We start from the raw sequence: 5,205 nt of genomic DNA on the forward strand, positions 1-5,205 counted from the left end.
ATCTTCCCAGAGGCCAAAGTCATTCAGGGGGAGACGATGTTGACAAATGAACACAACCTGAGGCCATTAGTCTGCAGCTTTAAGCACGGAGCCAACAGGACATCAGACTTAGAGAACAATCTAACATGGGGGCAGATTCATTTACACAGAAAGAGAGAGAACTTTCCATTCCATCCCTTCAACAATCAGCAGTGTGGATTATGTTCAGGTGCTGATTTCTGACATTAAGCAGTGAGTAAACGACTGAATACACTCAGAACGTTTACATGCACGCATACTCTGAGTATTCATCCATGCTGCCCCTCGTATGGACGCACAGAATCAAAGGAAGTGTGTACGGTGTGTGTGTGTGTGTGAGGCAGACAGGCAGCTTGCTCATGATCAAAGATTGATGAATGCAGCTAAACGGTGGTGTTGTGTAGATTATTTGCACATTGTACATAAACCTCAGGACACAATGGGAGCTCTGATGATGGAGGGATGGAGCTGTAAACATGGCAGCCGCTGATTTATCGCGTAACCCTGACTTCCTGTCTTAGGCATTGTGCTGTAGTGGACGCACACACGGCAGCACGACACTAAGTGAGGAGATTACTACCGAGCACCCAAGGGACACCTAACACCCCCACACACACACACACACACACACACACACACACACACACACACACACACACACAGAGGCATATTGATGGGAATGACCTTGAGGAATTCCCCCACAACCCTAAAGCAGACTGAGGGTCTGAAGAGGCCGGCCAAGGTAAACACAGCTAATCAGCCAAACGCCACCTGTATGAGGAGGGGCCGGGGCGCTCCCACCGCTCAGCTTTGGACCGGGAGGAGTACTGGGAGCGCTGGAGCGCTGGGAGCTGCCTCATGCTGCCTCACGCTGCCTTCCGTCTTCACAAAGCCCAAGCTGAGCCGCGCGCCTCTTTTCAGAAAGGGCCCGCCCCCTGCTGGGTGAGGCCCCCGGCTCCTAAAGAATTCCGATGCGTAGCGTGGACCCACAATGCCGTTCTCCCCCCCCCCCCCCCCGTCGCTCGGTGGTGTGAACAGGTCGCTCTGTTGCATGGAGGGAACACTGAACCGTAAAGATGCCATCCCACAAATGCTGTAGGTTGAATCGTACTTCCAACTGTTTAAATGTTAACCTCTGACCTTTGCTGGACTCAGACTCAGACCTCGCTAATTAACCTTATAAGGACAAATGGTCTCTGATGTCCCCTCTGTCCTCTCTCAGTGCCATCGTATAAATAGAAGCTTATGTTCTGCTGCTGTGAAAAAAAAGAGGGACAGAAGTCTTGGTTGAAGTTCAAAGCAGGAATATTTGCTCTCTGTCAGGCTGGAAGATGTTTCACCCCAGAACACAATGGTTGTTGTGATGCGAGCGCTCCATTGTCTCTTGTCAGATTCCCCGCGGCCTCTGCCCGTGTTACCCCACAACGCGCCGCTCTCCGCTCGACCTGGAACCGACGCCTGAGCCGAGCAGCGAGTCCCTCACTGCTTTTTTGTTTTCCATCACGTCCGCCTAGCCAGCGCTTTGTCTGGCCTCGGCCCCCGCCGTTGCTATGGCGGTGGGACTCACGCTTTTGTTAAAACAATTGATGAAACAGAAGATGGCGTGAAGCGTGTCCAAGAACATGCCTTCCTCCCAAACTGGGGCCGTGCAGAGCAACTCTTCTCCTCCAGCGCTCCTCCCTTCTTCTTTACTTTCAGAGAGAAAACCCCTTCTCTCTCTCTCTCTCTCTCTCTCTCTCTCTCTCTCTCTCTCTCTCTCTCTCTCTCTCTCTCTCTCTCTCTCTCTCTCTCTCTCTCTCTCTCTCTCTCTCTCTCTCTCTCTCTCTCTCTCTCTCTCTCTCTCTCTCTCTCTCTCTCTCTCTCTCTTCTCTTCAGGTTTGCTGACTGCCTGTGCTGAGTTCAGGAGCCACACTGAGCTCCTCTTGGCTCTCTGTGTTTCACCCTCAGCCCAGGAATTTGCATCGATTTTCCTTTGCCAGCATTTAAACATTTTGTAAAGCTGCTTTAACATAAACCTGCTGCTTACTGAAGGCACAGATGAGAGGAGATGGAAACAAAGTGAACACATTACTTAACTTTACATTCTGAATTAGAATTATTGTCTGATTTGTTTTTTATTTTCATTTTTATTCAGTCACAAGGCAAGAATGAGGATAATTAGAATGGTTGATCTATGATGGTGTTCTATGTGGCAGTGAGAGTCCGACCTGTGAGCTTTACGATGAAGACCTTGGAGCTTCATGAGGCTGTGTTTTGTCTTCGCAGCGATCGCTTCCATTTCCTGTCTTTTTTTGCGGCTTTCAACCAAACTTAACCGCTTTCCCTCACCAAATAGGATTTACCAAACATAATAGATGAGGTTTCTAATCAGACCTAAGGTTTGCTGCTCCATCTGGTTCTGATTTCCTTGGAGACACAGAGGATCCTGGATAGAAGCAGAATCAGCGGTGGAAAAGAAAACAAACATCCTTCACTGGAGCTTCAGCAGAACAAGATCCACGCCGTGACAAGAAGCTAGCAGCTTAGCAACTCCTGTCTTCTAAGAGCAACGAGGTCCCGGGTTCAAATCCGCCTGGAGCTGTAGCTTTCCTCCCTCACGTGAAGGTTAGGAGCTGAAGGTTCCCTTTGCTGTGGCAGACTGGGAGCATGTGGAGCTTCACTAACCTCCATGATGTCCCTGCAGATTCACTTGTATCTTGTGCTTGTTGCCTCAATCAAAGTTCTCCTGCACATGCAAACAGACTGTGTGTGCCAGGACGTGTCATTCTATCACATGGAGGTAGTTAACCGTGTGTTAATGCTGACACAGGTCGTATTAGAACACTACACACACACACACGTGTTGCTCCCTGCTCAGAGCTTTTATTGGCCGTGCACAGCCGTGTTGCTGGGCGGCTCCGAGTCGGCTCGCTGATGTTTAATTGAAACATACAGTACAATGACGACTGTGGTCTCTGGTCTCATTACGCCGCCGCCTCCTCCTCCTCGCTTGTGCTCTCCATCCTGCCCTCGCATCCACCTGCACATTCTGACGAGGTGATCGCACAGCTCACATACCAGACTGGGATCACATCGCATACTTGCCCCATGCGTACACTTTCCTCCCTTTGTTCCCCCACAGCCTCTTTCTCTCTCTCTCACACACACACACACACACACACACACACACACACACACACACACACACAGAGGCTTGTTTCCTGCCAGCGAACATGGAGAGACGTGTTTCTAATTATAACCCCGATCTGTGGCTGAGGCGCAGCCCTCTGCAGGCCGCCGCAGCCACGAGGATTTATGGTACCAAGGCCCAGGCTCCCACCCATGACCCCCCCCCCCCAGAAACCCAGAGCTGTTCACTTTCTGTAGCTATAAATCAGAAACAAATGGCCGGTAGCTGCCAGTCCACATCAAACTAATGGAGCTGTGTACTGCAAACACTGTGCTCCACTCCTGTCCATGCACTTGTCACGTTTTAACGCCTCTGTTCTGTCCTGTCGCTTTATCATCAGGAATCCACTCATATAAGGCAACGCTGGGACGACGGCACGGCTAAAACACTCAGGACCTCAAAGTCTGGCATGAAGATTCAGAGCCACAGAGCAGAAGCTGAGTGGACGGACCTCAGTCAGCAGGACCTCAGTCAGCAGGACCTCAGTCAGCAGGACCTCAGTCAGCAGGACCTCAGTCAGCAGGACCTCAGTCAGCAGGTGCAGGGAGTCCAGAGAGGCACAACAGGGTTTTAAAAAAAAGAAGCTTTCCAGTAAACATCACATTAAAGCATTCCACTCACTTATTGTCCTGGTCTCATTGTGTCCTTGGTTCTTTTTGATGTCATTGCAGTTTCCATCTGACCTTGATTTTGTTTGGATGCATTTTCGGGTCTCTGTCACCCGGCAACATCCTGCAGATAAAGTAAAGACATGAAGTGCAAACCCAGATGGAACTCAAAGTCTATTTAAAGAAGGGGTTAAATATAGGAAATTATTTAAAAGATTAAGTCCAAAGTAAAGAGAATGATATAAATATAAAAGTATGTTTCACTGCAGATTACAGTGCAGTAGTAAATACATTTAAAAAGCAGAACATTAAAGTGCAGCACAGATCAATAAACTTAAATCACAGAGGTTTTAGTTTGCATTCAGCATTTGTAGCATATTTTTATTAATATACATATTATATTGAGTGCATTGATGTTAACATGATCTCACCGATGCTTTTGCTTCAATTCTGTTACTAAATCATTTCATTTTGTATTAGATGCAGTTGTGGACCACTGATCACTGATCGCTGCAGATGTGTGAGGTTCAGGGAGGTCAGATGTGTGTTTTGCCATTGACAAATCAATTGTCCAAACTGGTCGGACCCATAATCCACAAAATGCCATTAATCACAAAATAACAAACCGATCTAAATGAGCCCCTCAAACATCTCAGCCCAAATGAATCCAATAGATTATTTTAGTCTTTTGATTCTTAAAAACAAGAGGAAATCCTTTGGCGACAGGAAGGTTTCCCTTTTATGCAATAAAGATCCAAAATATTCTGCCAAAAACAACCGGGGATGTGGTAAACAATGTGAGGGAGCAGAGCGCCGGCGTGACAAAGCCCTGATTAGCAGCCTCTGGCATGACTGGACGGCGGGTCAGAGCCGGCCCGGGGGAGACGCAGGTACGGTGGAGTGACAACAACATGTTGGTATCCAGGCCCGCTCTGTGACAAACGCCGCCTAGGGAACACTAAGGCAGCCGTGCATAGTTGGGAGAGTGACACACCAGCGCTCCGACTCCGCTCGCGCTTTCCTACATATTGTTGTTAACTAATGAGTCAGAGAAAAGCCGCCAAATTCTTCATAAACACAGGAAATTGTATTGAATATGAGAGCGAAATTGCTCGAGTCGAGGTCAATGCAATATTGTTGATGATAGGAAGTCGTCTCGGTTATTAACAATGACCAAAACAAACAGAGGTGTGTCTGTAGGTGGAGGTTCTGCAGCAGCAGCAGCAGCAGAGCAGGAGTGGGGCTTTCCTACAGAAGGACGGGAGCTCTCCTGGGCCCTGGAGGACATGAAAGAAGTCCTCAGAGCTGCCAGGTTCCCTTTCAATACGCTGAGGTTTTACAGAGGAAAACCTCCAATCCAGGACCTTTGTTCCTTTGTTCGTGTTCTCAAGTGTTCTTCTGGGAGCCCAT

The sequence above is a fragment of the Genypterus blacodes genome, unplaced genomic scaffold, assembly GCF_046128005.1.
Source record: "Genypterus blacodes isolate CSIRO-AG114 ecotype Tasmania unplaced genomic scaffold, CSIRO-AGI_Gbla_v1 ptg000157l_1, whole genome shotgun sequence".
NCBI classification, from domain to species: Eukaryota; Metazoa; Chordata; class Actinopteri; order Ophidiiformes; family Ophidiidae; genus Genypterus; species Genypterus blacodes.